This window comes from Schistocerca gregaria, chromosome X (assembly GCF_023897955.1).
Source record: "Schistocerca gregaria isolate iqSchGreg1 chromosome X, iqSchGreg1.2, whole genome shotgun sequence".
Taxonomy (NCBI): Eukaryota; Metazoa; Arthropoda; class Insecta; order Orthoptera; family Acrididae; genus Schistocerca; species Schistocerca gregaria.
The window spans coordinates 251,313,958-251,334,047 of NC_064931.1; the positions used below are offsets into that span (position 1 = coordinate 251,313,958).

Below are 20,090 nucleotides of genomic sequence, written 5' to 3' on the forward strand. Positions count from 1 at the left end.
AGAAAGAAAGATCCTCTATCATTTAGCTACAATATAGCAGGTCAGCAACTGGAAGCAGTTGATTCCATAAATTATCTGGGAGTAGGCATTAGGAGTGATTTAAAATGGAATGATCATATAAAGTTGACCGTCGGTAAAGCAGATGCCAGACTGAGATTCATTGGAAGAATCCTATGGAAATGCAATCCGGAAACAAAGGAAGTAGGTTACAGTACGCTTGTTCGCCCACTGCTTGAATACTGCTCAGCAGTGTGGGATCCGCACCAGGTAGGGTTGATAGAAGAGATAGAGAAGATCCAACGGAGAGCAGCGCGCTTCGTTACAGGATCATTTAGTAATCGCGAAAGTGTTACGGAGATGATAGATGAACACCAGTGGAAGACTCTGCAGGAGAGACGCTCAGTAGCTCGGTACGGGCTTTTGTTAAAGTTTCGAGAATATACCTTCACCGAGGAGTCAAGCAGTATATTGCTCCCTCCTACGTATATCTCGCGAAGAGAGCATGAGGATAAAATCAGAGAGATTGGAGCCCACACAGAGGCATACCGACAATCCTTCCTTCCACGAACAATATGAGACTGGAATAGAAGGGAGAATCGTTAGAAGTACTCAAGGTACCCTCCGCCACACACCGTCAGGTGGCTTGGGGAGTATGGATGTAGTAGATATAGATGTAGACTGGTATTTACAGTACACTTTTATTCGATTTTTATTGTATGAACGTAAGCCCGTCGTCTAAGACAACTAATACCAGTAAAACAGAAACCACTAAGAATATAGTGGAGCCTTACAATTTGGTTTAATGTGGGTAAACAACTTCCGAAGGAATGCAGTACGGTTTCCTAGCAGAGTGATGCACTCACCGTTCGTGTGACACTGTTACTGATACGATGAAAACTCATTTAGCGGATGTTTCAGGCAAGATCGCCACGATTTGATAAGCAGCTTCCATTTTATACAGAAGATAACGAGAATCTGCACCCACTTACATGACCCTCATAAATGAAACATTACGACAGATGTACATTAACTGCAGCATGTGTCGGAAGTTTAATGCAGTTGGTCTTTTGGTACGTAGGATGATCAAATTGTCCACAACAAACTTGTTTTTAGCACTTATCCATTGCAGTATTAGTAACAACGCTCCTTCCCTAACCTGTATTCCATTTTTATAATTAATTCTTTTATAAACGCTGCTCTTTTCACATCTTCTAACAGTGTTCATTGCATCTGCACAAACACAGTCTCTTATTGTCACAATACACAACAAGTTGTTCACAGAATAGTGCATATTTGTATTTAAAATTTATCAGACCGTTTCGCCATATCACTATCGGTTTCTAAATAAGAATAATTGTACACGTCATCTCGTACATGTTTGTTATTCCTAGACGCAGCGTGAAATGGCCCTTTTCTCGTTTAAAATAGCATTTAGTGTGGTTCGAAAGGAGTTTTTCTCGTGTTTTTATGCGTGATTTAACAACGTTAATTAAGTATAATAATACCAGGAATATAGGTCGTCGTTCTGAAATTATAACACTGTGGCACTGAACTAAGTGACTTCTGTTTTTGACGGTTTATGTCTAAATATAGTGAGCCCCTGAAGTCTTTTCATCTTTCCATACTTCTGTCCGCTCAGAAATATATATGAAACTACATCCCTTATACACATACAAGAAATCGCTTTTAGCTTTAGATGGACGGTGAGGTGTACTCCAGGGTGACAAAAGGCATATTTCCACGCACTGCAGGAGTTTGTTAAGCCTGTCGTAAGAACTAGAGGTGCAGGCGTTTTGATACGGGAGTTGTGGCTGTTATCATCAACCAGTGAAAGTATTGGGACTATACTATTTCCATTCTAAATTGGTATCGAAGTTGTAGTAAATACATTGTGGCATTGGCTTTGGAGTTTCTGTTTATTAAATAAACCTAAGTGATAAAAATTGATTTATCTCTCACTCCTTTCGTTAAGCGCTTCTGTTATGTTTGACCTAGACTAAATTCGTGTTGTGAGTAAACTGACATTAAAACGTTCATTACAGAATACTAATAAGCAAATGGAAAGTGACACTTCCCAGAAACAATCATAAATGTTACTAGGCCGCTGAAAAACATTCAATGGAGTCCCTCTTGGCTTCCAACGGAAGAAAACTGCTGAATGTTGTGGCAGAGGTTTTTAATTTCGATGCGATTCCCTGTCTGGCTTTCCGCAGTCGCTAGCAACCTTCCTTTAATACGAGTTGACAACAGGCATGTCATCTCTAAAGCGTCTTGTCTTCCCTCTTTTCTCTGCCGCTATATTCCCAAGTGACATCTATGCTGTACAAACACACACAACAGCCAAAAAGCGCAAACAGTTCTGTCCGGAGTTGTGTGTACGGCAGATTTTGCGTGTTTGTGCGAGGCATCTCTGCAACGTGAAGATAAAATCCCGACTTTAAAGAGCCCCTGCTATTCCCCCATAAATTGTACCGCATTTCTTCGAAAGAGTTAAAAATGTGTTGCACGTTTTTCTTACGTTGCGATTTACATTAGATTAAAATTTAACCCTTCGCATCCGGTGACAGGTATTTGATCCACAGTATAAGTCTACTCTGCGCAATACAATTAAAGGATCACTTTTTCGAAACCCCGTAACTGTCTCACGTCGTGAAGCATAAATTTGAAATTTGGCTCAAAGGTTCCTACAATCTTCATCAGTAACGGTGCAAAAGCGTGGCACCCTGTGGCGTCACCCTCTGGCTAGGCGACACTTCAGACAGCATGGTGTCGGCACGGATGAAAAGAAGGCCACAGCTCAGAAGATCACGTGAGCTGGAAGGCATCAAATTTCACCACACTTCTACCCAACACTACCATGGACGTGTCACACCATCGGAAGGTCATCTCACTCCCTCTCATTCACTTTGAATACCTTCTCTTGGCGCCTCTGCAATGGAGATCAGAACCACGCCACCCAGTAATGAAATCAAGCTATTTCTTTTATTGGTCGCCGAGGAAAAAAATTCAGACAAGCCGTCACTTATAATCGGCATGAAAATACCCCAGAGGGCAGCATAAAGATTGTCAATGAAACCATACCTTCCTCTGTCCCCCTGATTCCCACAGATATCGCGTTTGAAAACGACTGTTGCAGCCCGATGAGCAACAGGTCGATGTTCTTGACAGCGTTCGACACTGCTGCCACCCCCTGATCGTTTCAACCCTACTCTAAGGACAATGTGCGGCTGGAACGCCTACTGAACGTTATCTGATCCCTTTAGAGTATAGTGCGACCGCAGTTATTGCTTTGATATACAGGGCGGATATCGTTAAACACCATTCAACAAAATTTAAACGCGATTCGAAACAGCGAAGGGTGTTTACGCTTTTTATGGCTTCCTTTTTCGATCCCTCCTGTGGCGAGGGCGAGAGGGGGGGGGGGGGAGGGGAGCGTGCAACATTAACATCTGCAACAACAAAAAAGGGTCCCACTAAGGTACCCCAGTACGAAAACACCCCCGGTGCCACCCACGCACCTCTGATGAGCAGTCTAAAAACGTGCCTGTCAGGAACTTCGGCCTTACTTGTGGTTTGTCTACCTACAGACTGCTAGAGCAGCCAGGAGGCTGAATTTGTTGTCGAACCTCTCTTATCGCGGCAATGGTCTTGCAAACGGAGGTACCTACGCGAGACTCGCGCGTTAGAAAAGTCCTAGTCCAGCTAAGCATGCTTGAGATCTTCTGTGAGGTTTGGAAAGCAGAAGAGAGGTTCTGATAGAATTAAGGTTGTAATGGTCAGCTGTGAGTCGCTCACCGGTAGCTCAGTCGGTAAAAATATTGTCTGCGTAAGGCAACGATCTGGGTTCGAGGCCTGCTGCAGCATACAGTTGTAAGCTGGCAGTAAGTTTCAGGGTCTGGATATGATCGGCAGGCCAATCGATGCGTTTCGGATTCAGGATTCACAATCATAGCAGTGGAAGTTGACAAACATAACAAAATAAGTGTTTTTACATGCGAAATTTCATAATTTTTTCACTTACTGTTGGCCACATTTGTTGCTATAGGTACTCTTTTCTTCATAAGAAAGAGAGATTCTTCGATGAATTTTGCGCAGCATACAAACCATACTCACAGGTGTATGAAACTCTGGAATTTAATTAATTTATGAAGAAACGAATGAACTGTTACATTTTAAACTTCATGTTTAGAAAAAACTTAAATTTTATAGATATTTATTATCAATTTTTACCACAGTTTTTAATAGATTCGGAAAATTACAGTGTTTCATACACCTGTAATAATAGTTTGTATGCTGTGCAAAATTCATCGCAGAATCTCTCTTTCTTATGGAGAAAAGTGTACCTATAAGCAACAAATGCAGCCAATAGTGAGTGAAAAAATTATGAAAATTCACATTGTTAGGTTTTTCAACTTCCACTGCTATGAGTGTGAATCCTGAATCCTTCTTGATCATGCTGACAAAGTCTTATGAATTTATTTGTAAAAGTATAGACAGTGGAAATTAAAATGTCCTGTGGTGCCTCTCCTGCTCCAAGTCGGCCCGTTTGACGTCCTACCCCCCTCACAGGAGCGCTGAATCAACCACAGGGTGTGGAAGATTGCCAGCCGACGAGGCTTGCATCGCCAGTGGCCTCAACCAAGACCACACGGCCTGCTAACACGGACATGGACGTAGATGACCCATCTGACAGAGACGACGCTCCTCCTGAGCTGCGCCGAAACTCCAGCCTTTCCGTGGAGGTATGGAAGAAAAAAAGGGGCGGCGGTAACACTCTTCCGCCTAGGCTAGGGACAAAGAAGCCTCTCAAGGACGGAAGCACACTATCAGCAAGAAGCCACGATCACTCGCGATCTCCGCGACAGGTGGGAAGAGAGGGCTGTGGCTGACACGATCGTGGCTAACCGAGTATGGACATATGTGACGGTCAAGAACGCCATATCCCGAGAGCCTGTTGCAGCTAAAGCAGGCTGGACGAAGGTGAAGAAGAGGCGTGCGGGTCGTTCCGCGTGAACCACAAAAACTGATACGACACTGAAGACATCTGCCAATCACTTTATTGCGTTGAAGGATCCTGATCACGCGCTGGAGCAGCTACAAAACCAGCAGGTAAACAGAGCTGCAAATGAAGAATTGGCCAGCTCCGAACCGACAACACCAAGTACACGTCATGGGCTGGAATCACCATCAATCGTACTGGGAGTAAAACACGATTACAAAGGACTCCTGGCTCGCCTGAAGCAGTGGACAACAGCAGGCTTTACTGTGCCGACCTGTAAACTATGAGTATACTGCTGTCCAACTATGAAGATTTTCTACATGAAGATGGTATCTGTCCTTTCAGAGGTGTCCGAAAGAACAGATACCATCTATGAACATGCAGCGCTCTAGAATGAAATGATAATTAAATCAAGACCCTACACTGTCGACAGGCGTTGATATACATCAACGGGGACAGTTCAAAATGTGTGCCCCGGCCGAGACTCGAACCCGGGATCTCCTGCTTACATGGCAGGCGCTCTATCCATCTGAGCCACCGAGGGCACAGAGGATACTGCGGCTGCAGGGACTTATCCCTTGCACGCTCCCCGTGGGGCCCACATTCGCAACTTACTGTCCACACACTACATTCGTATTGCCCCTGCCCATTACACTCATAACTCGTGCAGACAATCTCACTGAGTCCCGTAAGAGTTCGGACAATACGTGTGCATCCGCACAGGAGGAGGAGGTCAATGGCCGGTTAGCCTTAACTATATGAAGATGGTATCTCTTCTTTCGGACAGGCCATTGACCTTCTTCTTCCGTGCGGATGCACACGTATTGCCCTAACTCTTACGGGGCTCGGTGAGATTGTCTGCCGCGAGTAATGAGTGTAATTGGCAGGGGCACGACGAATGTAGTGTGTGGACATTAAGTTGGCAATGTGGGTCCCACGGGGGGCATGCAGGGGATAAGTCCCTGCAGTCGCAGTATTCTCTGTGCCCTCGGTGGCTCAGATGGATAAAGCGTCTGCCATGTAAACAGGAGATTCCGGGTTCGAGTCTCAGTCAGGGCATACATTTTCAACTGTCCCCGTTGATGTATATCAACGCCTGTCGACAGTTTAGGGTCTTGATTTAATTATTATTTCAGTGAAAATTTTCCTCGGAAAACGAAGGAGGTGTCGGATCTGTCGATGCCTTTCTACACTCATACCACGGTGCTGGAAGTCTTCAATGGATTTCTGCGATCGGCAACCCTAGATTTCTTTGGAAAACTGCAGGACCTCTACTTCATGCTACGTACTGTATCGACGTCACGGGCCAAAAAGAATCGCTGTCTCTCCTAGTTATATAGACACCAGGAAAGTGTTCCATCACCTCGGTCCCAAGTTCACCTCAACATTGACGTTGAATGTTTATATTGCACCTATAATATAGTTCCTTAGATTGTTCGTAGATGTTACTCAATCCACACAAAGAAGTAAAGAGCCATGCATGTGCAGTAACTATACAACGGAACGGGTAAGACAGCCGATCAGTTCCTGTCATAACACCAGAAGGGAAGTTAACTACTTGTGTTGTCTGCAGTCCTGCCCTGCCGAGAAGGGCAATTCCGAAGTTTGATTTTAGGCGCTTTGTTACGTTGTGTCAGGAAGGGCTTTCATCAAGGGAAGTTCCCATATGTCTCAGAATCAAAGTGATGTTGTTCGGACATGTAGGAGGTACAGAGATACAGGAACTGTCGACGACTTACTACGCTCAGGCCGCCCAAAAGCTACTACTGCAGCTGATGGCAGCTACTTACGTATTTCATTTCGGAGGAACCCTGAGAGAAACGCCACCACGCTGAATAATGATTTTCGTGCAGCCACAGGAAGTGGTGTTTCGACTCAAACTGAACGAAATATGCTGCCTGGTGTGCAACTTCACTCCCAACGTCCATGGCGAGATCCAACTTTGACACGTAAACACCATGCAGCGCGGTATAGATGGGCCCAACCATGTGCTCAAGGGACTCGTCAGAATTGACATCAAGTTCTATTCACAGATGAGACCCGCGTATGCCCTCAACCAGAAACTTGTCGGAGACGTTTTTGGAGGCAGTTTGGTCAGCCTGAACTTCTTAAACACACTGTCCAGCGAGTGCAGCAGAGAGGTTCCCTGATGTTTTGGGCTGGCGTCATCTAGGGCCATCGTACGCCTCTCGAAGGCACCCGACGACTATACGATACAGGGATGACATCCTCCGACGTATAGTGGAATCAAAGCGGCAGCACGATGGGGAGGGATTCGTCTCAATGGAGAACAATTCTCACGTTCATCGTGCACATCTTGTGAATGCGTTCCTTGATGATAACTAAATTGCTGAATTAGAGTGACCAGTGTGTTCTCCAGACATAAACCCTATCGAACATGCCTGGGATACATTTAAAAGAGCTTGTTTTGGGACAAGATGACCCAAAAACCAATCTGAGAGATCTACGCCGAATAGCCGTTGAGGAATTGGAACATCTGGACCAATAGTGCCTCAATAATATAATGGATAGTATGCCACGAAGAATACAGGCATCCATCGCCACGTGGAGCAGCCGCGTGGTCTGGGACCCCTTGCTAAGGTTCGCGCAGCTGCCCCCGTCGGAGGTTTGAGTCCTCCCTAGGGTATGGGTGCGTGTGTTGTCTTTAACGTAAGTTAGTTTAAGTTATATTAAGTAGTGTTTAAGCCTAGAGACATACGACCTGAGCAGTTTGGTCCCATAGGAACTTCCCACCGCATGGATTAATGCAAGAGGACTTGTTACCAGGTATCAGGGTTACTGGTGTATGCTGTAGTCTGAAACGCAAATTCAGAAAGTCTAGATTGTATAACTTGCAATTTTTTGTTTTCATGAGCAATAAAGAGAGCTGAAATAATGTATGTGTATATCTCTATTCCATTTTTGTGTAAGGAGACAGAAGCTCCTAGAACCGTGGTGAGGAACCCCTTTTTTGATTTGTGTAGGTTTGGACAACTTTGAGAACAGGGAGCTCTTCCAGTTGACGAGAGTGACCCACCCAGCAGTCACTGTTGAGCCACTATGACAGAAACGAGGAATTGTTCAGTGCTTTCGCTGCCAGGGGAGGGGTAGGGCATGCGGCTCACCAGTGCTCCTTCCCGGACACATACGTTCGAAATGCGCGGGCAGTCACATCAGCAAATTATGTCCGCTGTCGAAGACGCACCAACCGAAAAGCAAGAATTGCGTCGGCGCCCACGTAGCGAGTTACAGTGACTGTGAATATCTGAAAGCCGAGTCAGCTCGATAAAGACCATGCCGTACTAGGCGAATATTGCTCCAAATGACGTCCGCGCCCAGGCGACCGGGCAGTGGAGGGGGCGAGAGCCGACGCAATTGAGACGGACAGCACGACTATGGACACTGCCTCTCCCTCGGGAAGCGGGAGAAGACGGCATCTGCGCGCCAGAAAGCGCGCTCGTGATGGTACGCCGGACGGCCTCCGAATCGACCTCGCCGGCAAACACAAGGTACCAACACCGCGGCAGGTGACAGGCACGCGCGCGCTCCGCCCACCAGTCGCACTGGTGCCGCACCACGTCGTTCAACAGTGGCTGCTGAGCTGGCGGCGCTACTGGAGACCTGGCCGCACTGATCACGACTCTCACTGTGACCCACAAACGGGGCACACACCTCGCCGAGACCGTAATGCCGGCTGCTTCCTCTGACGTCCGCGCCGGGGAGAAATTAAGACAACACATCTTGCCGGCATTGTTCGCAAAGAAATGAAATGAAATGTGTGAACTCCTAAGGGACCAAACTGCTGAGGTCATCGGTCCATAGATTTTACTCACTACTAAAACTAACTTAGACTAACTTACACTAAGAACGACACACACACACACACACACACACACACACACACACACACACAGACAGACACACACACACACACCCATGTCCGAGGGAGGACTCGTACCTCCGGCGGGAGGGGCCGCGCAATCCGTGACATGGCACCTCGAATTACGCGGCCACGCTGCTCGTCATTGGCAAAGAGAAGACAAATAGACTCCTGGAAATTGAAATAAGAACACCGTGAATTCATTGTCCCAGGAAGGGGAAACTTTATTGACACATTCCTGGGGTCAGATACATCACATCATCACACTGACAGAACCACAGGCACATAGACACAGGCAACAGAGCATGCACAATGTCGGCACTAGTACAGTGTATATCCACCTTTCGCAGCAATGCAGGCTGCTATTCTCCCATGGAGACGATCGTAGAGATGCTGGATGTAGTCCAGTGGAACGGCTTGCCATGCCATTTCCACCTGGCGCCTCAGTTGGACCAGCGTTCGTGCTGGACGTGCAGACCGCGTGAGACGACGCTTCATTCAGTCCCAAACATGCTCAATGGGGGACTGATCCGGAGATCTTGCTGGCCAGGGTAGTTGACTTACACCTTCTAGAGCACGTTGGGTGGCACGGGATACATGCGGACGTGCATTGTCCTGTTGGAACAGCAAGTTCCCTTGCCGGTCTAGGAATGGTAGAACGATGGGTTTGATGACGGTTTGGATGTACCGTGCACTATTCAGTGTCCCCTCGACCATCACCAGAGGTGTACGGAAAGTGTAGGAGATCGCTCCCCACACCATGATGCCGGGTGTTGGCCCTGTGTGCCTCGGTCGTATGCAGTCCTGATTGTGGCACTCACCTGCACGGCGCCAAACACGCATACGACCATCATTGGCACCAAGGCAGAAGCGACTCTCATCGCTGAAGACGACACGTCTCCATTCGTCCCTCCATTCACGCCTGTCGCGACACCACTGGAGGCGGGTTGCACGATGTTGGGGCGTGAGCGGAAGACGGCCTAACGGTGTGCGGGACCGTAGCCCAGCTTCATGGAGACGGTTGCGAATGGTCCTCGCCGATACCCCAGGAGCAACAGTGTCCCTAATTTGCTGGGAAGTGGCGGTGCGGTCCCCTACGGCACTGCGTAGGATCCTACGGTCTTGGCGTGCATCCGTGCGTCGCTGCGGTCCGGACCCAGGTCGACGGGCACGTGCACCTTCCGCCGACCACTGGCGACAACATCGATGTACTGTGGAGACCTCACGCCCCACGTGTTGAGCAATTCGGCGGTACGTCCACCCGGCCTCCCGCATGCCCACTATACGCCCTCGCTCAAAGTCCGTCAACTGCACATACGGTTCACGTCCACGCTGTCGCGGCATGCTACCAGTGTTAAAGACTGCGATGGAGCTCCGTATGCCACGGCAAACTGGCTGACACTGACGGCGGCGGTGCACAAATGCTGCGCAGCTAGCGCCATTCGACGGCCAACACGGCGGTTCCTGGTGTGTCCGCTGTGCCGTGCGTGTGATCATTGCTTGTACAGACCTCTCGCAGTGTCCGGAGCAAGTATGGTGGGTCTGACACACCGGTGTCAATGTGTTCTTTTTTCCATTTCCAGGAGTGTATATCTGAGGAGGGTAACATGAAGACACGAAGAGATATAAATAAAAATCCACACAAACAAGAAGATATAGAAGGGAGAACAGAAACTGCTTAACCTCCGCAACAGCCATGCATGAGAGGCGACCCTCATGAAGATCCTGTCTGTCTGACCGTCTGTCTGGGTAGAACTGCTTCGTCTGCGAATAGCCGCGTTGACTTAAGGCAGGGAATCCTGGTAAAGAAACCACCACAGCTACTAAACACCTTTCTTTATTATTGTTTACAAGCACAGCCATCAATTTCCAACGAAGTAATTTTCCTCACAATTAGGAAGAAAAGCACTCATCGTCTTTAGCCGTGTCGAAGCCATTCACATGTGGTGGCATCAAAGTACCATTCCTAGTGGCACATGCCACCCGACAGAACTACTTCAACCTCAGAATGTAATTTCCGACCCGTACGTGTATGTTCAATAATAAACAATACTTGTGGCATACGATATGATTCCCTTCCCACGATTTCCTGCACCAGTTTATGGTCGAACAGAAAGAAAATAAATTTCGTCGATTTGTCTGAAAGCCCCATGATCCTTGTAGAGCCACCAGTTACTTCCAGTTTTGCGGAAAATCAGCTACCAGTTTTTTGAGGTCTAACGTTTTCACATTTAACTTTAATAACGGCATGCTTTATTCATACACTATATTTTGAAAACGGTAGACAAACAGATTGCGCCGACTATCCCTCAGCATCGACCACTGACTAAAATAAAAACAATACGGAGTATCTTCGCAGGTATGAGAAGGTCGAGATCGTTTTGACTAATATAACCTACAAGTTACACTGGATGGCGCATATTCATCAGAAACGACAGTAACGATGGGCATCTCCCAAAGAAATATCCAGATAGAGCCATGAGCTCTCTCAGATTGCTCGCTGACGATGCTAGAGTATCGCCATTGATCGATAGAAAGGAAATGCGCAAATACTTGGTATAATCAGTGACAGATCTCTTTAAATATGGATAAATGAAAGCTAATGCTTACAACTAAGAAAAATAACCTGACAATATCCGATTACAATATTAGTGCCGAACAACTCGACACGTCGTAGGGAAGATGGATAAAAATATGCCTGTGTGGATACATGTTCGAAGGAACGTTTCATTGTAATTCGGAATAACACAGACACTGCAGTGTCATATTTATCCGCCGACACCGGGCAAACTATTTTCAAATAAAATGTCTCCCCCGTACGGGAACTTGCGTAATGGATATACAAATACAGGTTGTAGACATATGGCTGACGGCATACGGAAATCTGGTCGTATGGGAAACAAGGTATTGAGTAAAAAAGGTGGCGAAATTCAAACAGCAAAATACTACGGACTACTTGTAGATTCAACGGTAGACGCGGCACACGAAGATCAGCTAGCTGCTGTAGTAAGGTACTGTTTTTAGGGAGTTCACAAAAGATTTTTGTGTTTTTTCCCCATACACAGTCGCTGATAAACTACAAGCAGATCTAAAGAGCGAGAAGAAAATTATTACGAAGTTGTCGATTTTTTCCGACCTTTAACGAAAAATATACTAAAGCAAGAAACTAAAGAACTCTTAACAGAGATTTCGAAACTTTGTGATTAATACTGAGTTGATCTTGATGATGAAAGTTTTCTTTCTAAACTTCTTCATTTTAGTTCATATTTGAAGTATTGGCTCTGAGTACTATGCGACTTAACTTATGAGGTCATCAGTCGCCTAGAACTTAGAACTAATTAAACCTAACTAACCTAAGGACATCACACACATCCATGCCCGAGGCAAGATTCGAACCTGGGATCGTAGCGGTCGCTCGGTTCCAGACTGTAGCGCCTAGAACCGCACGGCCACTCCGGCCGGCATTTGAAGTATTCCCTCAGAGAAAAGGCTGCTAATATTTCACCAGCAGAATTATATAAATTAATGTTCGAAACTATCTCGGTGAAGTTTTTCCAAATGTAATGATTGCTTGCCGGATTTTTCTCTCAATACTGAATTGTGAAGCTGAGAGAGGATTTTCCAAACCAGCGCTTATCAAGGAAAAACTGCGTGCTACCACGTGCTTCCTCTCAATACTGAATTGTGAAGTTGAGAGATGATTTTCCAAACCAGCCCTTATCAAGAAAAAATTACGTGCTAACACGCAAGAAGAACGCTTTTCCACTCTCGCCTTGTTATCAACTGAACTAGGACAAGAGCTGGGGAAAGAATCTTTTGAGGTATTCATTTTTTGAGGTATTCATTTTTTGTTTGTTACATAGGCTCACAGAAATCTATTAGGCCAACGTGAAGTCATCAGGGGTCACACACCATTTCTAGCTCCGGGCTTCCACATGGGTTAACCCGGCCCTGGAAATTATGGATGGCAATATAAACCCTTCCAAAACTTTTACTCCACCATTGGACGTGTGCATATCCAGTGACTATTTACAATCGAAAGAGTTAATCTGGAAGCGCCGCTAAGAAACGCGATTTATCTGTATAACTTAAAGCGACAGAATTACAGGATTTATGGTGTAGACCACAGAACACGAGTAAAGTAGTAGGATGAATCATGTCGGTCTAAAAACAAAATCAAATTGAGTTTCAATACAGGAGAAACAGATAAAAGAAAGCTGTGGGAGGAATCACATATTTTTTTAAAAACTAAACTGTTGAATTGGTGGCAGCAACGTTACGTGGTAAGACTGTATGCAACCATGAAAGAAAAAAAATACTTTTCCGACGGAGATATATGCTTCTCCGCTTTCACTTCGTTGTGAGTGACAAAATTCAATTCTGTTAATTTTCCAATGTTGCCTGTAATTACACATCACTAAGGAATCTAAATAAGGACGACTGGATAAGTATATGAGTCTCTGCCCTCCTGAATATTAGCCCCGTTGTATAAACACTTCTTTTGTTGAACTCAGGAGGTAGTGAGGGATACACAGAGAGATAAATACGAAAACAGACTGTTGCGCTTCTGACCCCCCTACCCTTTGAAAAAGAGACACAATTATATTACATTTAAGAATCAAATATAAAAGTTCATTAAATGTAAAAATAATCGCAAGTTATAAAGATATTTTGATGAAGTATTTATAGATATGAAAAGGAAATTTAAGTTCTTCTAGAAGTTTAAAGCTTCCCGAAAGCCGGACGCTGGCAAATGCTTCTTTGTGATGTTTACCGTTAGGAAGTCGTGCAAAAAAATTCTTCCCGTCCGGACGATTACACAATAATAATTTCAGCTTTCGAGTAGTTAAGAATGGCAATATGACAATACACCTGTTAATGAAGAAATAATTGCGAAACATTACATAATTACGGAGAGTATCCGAAAAGTTTGAAATATACCTCCTTCGAATACGTCGTCCCCCTTAGCTTTCCGCCTTCTCAGAAACTGGAATCGACTTTTATAAGAAGCAAAAGACTTCCACGACGCAGAAAAGATGAAAGAGGAAGCAGCGAGGCAAGTGTCTTAAGCTTCTGCAGACGGGTCTGGAGAAGCTCACGATTGGAAAGAAAATGTGCTACAACCATTCTTCGTGAAAGCATTTTATTTATTGATCTGAGAATATATTAACTTTGCTTTAAATAACGTTTCTTTTATCTAACACAATGGTGGCAATATGTTTGATTCCTATGAAAATGTGGGCACAACTTCACAATTTCCTTACAGGCTATGGAAAGATTAAAACAAAACTTCACTGTTGGGATGTCAGCAAAAATCACCTACGAAACTGTGCTGTTGACTAGACCAACACCTCCTCAGTGAAAGAAATAGCTCCGTTCCGCTGTATCAATACAGTTACGCCACGTTCTTTGGTTAAATATCACATACTTCGTCAGTCTCAAAAGTTGCACCGGCCGGGGTGGCCGAGCGGTTCTAGGCGCTACAGTCTGCAACCGCGCGACCGCTATGGTCGCAGGTTCGAATCCTGCCTCGGGCATGGATGTGTGTAATGTCCTTAGGTTAGTTAGGTTTAAGTAGTTCTAAGTTATAGGGGAGTGATGATCTCATAAGTTGTGCCATAGTGCTCAGAGCCATGTGAACCATTTTTGTCCTCATTGCCCCTGCAATGGGCGACCGAAAACTATCATGAAGAAGGAACTACATGGTAGTTACATTATGTGGGGTTGCATGAAATAAGGCTGAGTTTCTCGGCAGGGACCCATACTTGGCGGGAGACGCTATTTTCTAGGCACCTTTATGTGCTCACTTTGCCCTAAGAACTGAGAAGAGCGACATGACACAGTTCACGAACGATCATTCTTTACTGTCCGAATAGACCTTATGGTTTATTAAGTTATTTTCCAGAGAATTACAGTAACTAACAATAAATTATTAAATAGAATATTATTTTTTGTATCATGTAAGTGATGTATTTAAACCAAATGTGTACAGAACAATTTCAATCAAATTTCTATTCATTTTAGTTAGGCAGGCAGAAATGTTCTGAATTTTAGAGTCGGATCGAACATGCTGTACATAACTGGCTGCGTTCAGATGGAGTTTATGCTGGTGGTTTGTTCATGTAAGTGAGATGTTCAAGTGAGAACACACCTTCGTGAATGTACAATTCAGTGTGCCTTCTGAGCTATCTGCGGTCGGGATGGACAGCTGTTGGTGTCACTGAGCGACAAGCTTCTTCATTGAGCTGTTTAAAGCCATTTAGGTTTGTGGTTTCAGTCGTATAGACACGATTGTATCTGTTTGTGTGTTCCTACCTGCCTTGCATACGGTAGTGTAAGGACACAGTCTAAAATGTAACGGAATGTGATTTCAAACAGCGCATTGAGGATGCCTGTCACTCCGTGTTCCAGCAACTTCACATCTCGTCCACAGATCGTTCAGAAGGCGCATGGAGTTGTGCATTCAAGAAAATAGGGCACTCATTGGATTATTTCGTTTAAATGAGCATTTAGTTACCAGAATATCCAACTGAACACGTGCAACTATATACATGTTTCATCCACTCGTGAATCTTTGAATGTTTTAGATACCTAACTAAGATCGATAGAAATTTGATTTAAATTTATTGGTTCACTGTTGGTTTAAATACATCAGCTGTATAATAGGAAAAATAATGTTTTTTTAGTTATAACCCATTGCTCTTAACTTGTTTGAAAATAGCTGAATAAACTTGGCTCATATATCCGCAAAAAGAGCTACGCTCTCCACTTAAAGAGAAAACGTTGTCCGAAACACCCTACACCTAGGAGGAAGCAGTACGTTGGATGACCATTCTGGGAATGGATGCTCTCGCATATTAAAAGTAAATCGCCCTAGGTAACTTTTGCCGCTAGAAAAAAAAAATGGCCCTGAGCACTATGGGACTCAACTGCTGTGGTTATCAGTCCCCTAGAACTTAGAACTACTTAAACCTAACTAACCTAAGGACATCACACACATCCATGCCCGAGGCAGGATTCGAAACTGCGACTGTAGCAGTCGCACGGTTCCGGACTGCGCGCCTAGAACCGCGAGACCACCGCGGCCGGCTTTTGCCGCTAGAGCTGGACGAACATCTCAATGACGCTTTCATGCTGATTAAACCAATTTGTGACCATATGCACTACTGTTCTTTGGGGCTTCTCTATATCTTCCACTAATTCTACCTGTTGATGATTCCATGCTGTGGTCCAATGAGAATTTCGCAAGCTACCTCTTCCGCGAAAGGCCTACACTTTCTGTGGATTCTACTGAGGGATCTCAGTCAGGCATCCGCCTCTAACGCAGCTTTCAGTCTGTTTTTACAACTTGTTCCTCCCCTCTGCCCGAAAGAAAAAGTACTATAACAGACTGCACATGCACATGAACTGATATTTAAAAAAAATGATCAAGGAAAGGTGACTTATATGTTCTAGACCACGACACACGAGTTCACTCGTACAAACGGACAGGAATTTAGTAGCTAGACTGATCGCTATGCTGAGTTTGGAAGCAAGCGGAAATGATCTGCGATATGCATCCAACAACATCCAGCAGCTGAGAAAAAAAAAAAAAGCATCGGAAACTGTCATGCATCCAGTCAACAGTCTATACAAGGTTGCTGAATTTCAACTCAAAACCTTAGTGGAACTGCACATAAGGCAGTTAACTTGTAGGAAATGTTCAGTGACAGGCTTGTCTGACTGCGATAGTCAAATGCTGCAAAATTTGAACCCACAGATGCTCTAGGAAAAAAATGGTTCAAATGGCTCTGAGCACTATGGGACTTAACATCTTTGGTCATCAGTCCCCTAGAACTTAGAACTACTTAAACCTAACTAACCTAAGGACATCACACACATCCATGCCCGAGGCAGGATTCGAACCTGCGACCGTAGTAGTCCCGCGGTTCCAGACTGCAGCGCCTAGAGCCGCACGTCCACCTCGGCCGGCGATGCTCTAGGAAAGGCATCTATATCACGCGAAAGACAACTGAATGAAATTGAAGACAAGCATACAAACAGGAAACATTCCTTTGTTGTACTATTCATATATACCCCACGAGAGACCGTCTGGTTGTAGTCTTCGAAATAATAGGTGTGACACATGGCTCATGACTGCTCTACAGATCGGTTCGTCATTACACTTCAGTCAAGTGTTGTGGTTCTCAGTCCGAAGACTTGACCGATGTAACTCTCCAGCCTATTATATCCCACCGCAAATCTCTTCATCCCTGCACTCAAAATCAACAGCGGTTATAGGACGACAGGGTAAGATAAATTCATAGACGACAGTTTTATTACTCGACAAAGAGAACCGTAGACCCAGCGGTAGCGAGAGCTAAGGTAATGTGCCTAGGTACAGCCAGGTTCCAGTTCAAAGAAGTTCGCGATGCAAGCACGGCGAATGATCACAGAAAATGCTCTCGGAGGAAGCTGCAACACCTTGGTATTTACGTAATTTACATTGATTGACGATAGAAGGATAAAGGAGAGACATTGCTTACGGGAAAGGTGACGAAACGCGCAAACGAAATGCTGAAGATGAGTTTATTGATAGTGTAAATTACGCCTGGAGAGGCAAGAGGCTGAGCGGACAGGAATATGAAAACTTACATAAAAAATATCTCACTGAAAGTATAAATGAAGTTATTATTAGACAGCAGTGTCTGCAGAACACTTAGGAAAAAGTTATAGTGTATAGTCGTACTTCTATTTTGTCTACTGGCTGCCGGTTTCGGTACGAAATACTATCATGAGGCCATCCTACGATCAAAAAATAAAAAAAAATGGTTCATATGGCTCTGAGCACTATGCGACTTAACTTCTCAGGTCATCAGTTGCCTAGAACGTAGAACTAATTAAACGTAACTACCCTAAGGACATCACACACATCCATGCCCGAGGCAGGATTCGAACCTGTGACCGTAGCGGTCGCTCGGCTCCAGACTGTAGCGCCTAGAACCGCACGCCCACTCCGGCCGGCAAAAAATCGCAATGCGTAATTAAATAAACTTTCAGAACGTTTAAAAGTTTTTCTCCCTCTATGATAGCAAACGCATGGTGTAGAGTGCCACATCAATAGATAATAATAGCAGTACATACGAAAAACAGAATTTGTTTATACTGAAAAGTTGTCCAGAATCCAGATGGAATAGTGACTCAGTGTGGCCATGTACACTGTGAAACAACGCAATTGGAGAGTCACTTTTTCGAAACCCGGTAACTGAAACCCATTACGACCCACAAGTTTTATATTTGGTTCGAAGATGTCTAGAATCTTCCTCTCTAACGGTGCAAAAGCGTGAGGCCTTGCCAAGTGACCATAGGGCTCTGCGATGCGTCTAACAGCAAGGTGTCGATACTCCCGAAAGAAAGCCCAGAGCTCAGAAGTTCATGTGAGGTGTAAGGCGTTGGGTGAGTTAATGATGTCGCAGTGACGCCAAATGTTACCACATTTCTGCCCACCATTCTTAACAACGTTTAAAAAACCTCCGTCTCGAGGACAAGTATTTTAATAAGACACATGGGGTCGCAAATGTCAGGAAATACCCCCAAAAACTGGAGGACGAATGTTGAACATGCGACGTCACCAGATGAGGTACCTCACCGCACGTGCAGCGCTTGTGCCTGACGACCTGTTGCCCACGTCAGTCCAGTCGGAGCCAAGTATTCATGTCGCCACTGTGGCCTCGTGCACGGCTTTTGTCCGTGGAGCTCAGGGTTCGAGCCTTGAATCTGGTAGGCGGTATTTTCTTCATTCCATTAGACAACTATGTGTTTGCTTTATGGTACTAGTCCGCTCCGATAGTTGAGTGGTCAGCGCGGCGGTCTGTCACGCCCAGGGGCCCGGGTTCGATTCCCGACTGGGTCGGAAATTTCCTCCGCTCAGGGACTGGGTGTTCTGTTGTCTTGTCCTTATTATCATTTCATCATCCGTGGAAAGCAACGGCAAACCACCACTGGAATCACTTCCCTCGACGCTCATGTGGTGGACCTCTCTGACGAGGCTTCACCCTGAACAAGACCTGCCGTAAGCCAGAACACAAAGTTTTTTTTATGGTTCTATCTATTGTTTATTAATTACCGGTCTCGCTGTCTCCTCTGGTTTATTGCAAAATACAATACAACAAAAACGTACCTCATTGAGTCACAAGTAGATGGGTACAAGCTTCCAAATTCTATCGTTAGCAGTAAATGACCTACATTTTGTTGACTAAATAATGCCTGTACATAAAAAAGGACGCGATTAAAGGAAAGAAACACAAAATAAGGAAAGCTTTTACTTGGTTACAGCGAGGACAATAATTTTGTGAATTCTTTGTTTACAACAGATTACATTTACAAAAGCTGTTCGAAATTATCACCGTTTGTTCGAATGCAAGTATTCATCGCTCAATCTTCGCTTCACGCGCAAGCCCAACCGCTGCATGTGCAGCGAGGTATGTCATCCGGTGACGTTGCATGTTCAACATTTCTCATCCATTTTTGGAGTACTTCCCCACATTTGCGACTCCATGTGTCTTGTATTGAATTATTCGTCTCAGTGTCATCTACGTCGCTTCAGAGTTTTTTAAAGTTAATATGAATCACTCTGTATGTATAAAAACTGATGTGTGTATCTATATATGCTCCATATCTCTTCCTCAACCACTGGATCGGTTTCAACTAAATATGGTATACATACCACTTATTGCCTCAAAAGAAATACTGTGAGGGTAAGTAGCACCACGCTGTGATAGGGGTAGTGGTGGGAGTCAGAAAAGTTTGATAAAGCCTGACATCTAGACTGCCGCACAACATCTGTGTTGTGCAGGAAGTATCTAAATACACTACTGGCCATTAAAACTGCTACACCACGAAGATGGTGCTACAGACGCGAAATTTAACCTACAGGAAGAAGATGCTGTGATAAGCAAATGATTAGCTTTTCAGAGCATTCACACAAGGTTGGCGCCGGTGGCGACACCTAAAACGTGCTGACATGAGGAAAGTTACCAACCGATTTCTCATACACAAACAGCAGTTGACCGGCTTTGCCTGGTGAAACGTTGTTCTGACGCCTCGTGTAAGGAGGAGAAATGTGTACCATCACGTTTCCGACTTTGATAAAGGTGGAATTGTAGCCTACCGCGATTGCGGTTTATCGTATCGCGACATTGCTGCTCACATTGGTCGAGATCCAATGACTGT

At 45.0% G+C, this 20,090-nt stretch overlaps 1 protein-coding gene and 1 non-coding gene across 2 annotated transcripts in view; both read right to left on the bottom strand.

The window, feature by feature from the left end:
* Positions 1–20,090, bottom strand: part of LOC126298759 (uncharacterized) — a 628,974-nt gene that overhangs the window by 412,824 nt on the left and 196,060 nt on the right. The window lies entirely within an intron of this gene.
* Trnat-ugu (transfer RNA threonine (anticodon UGU)) lies at positions 5,470–5,544 on the bottom strand. The gene has a single exon. It is a non-coding gene; the product is annotated as a tRNA-Thr (tRNA).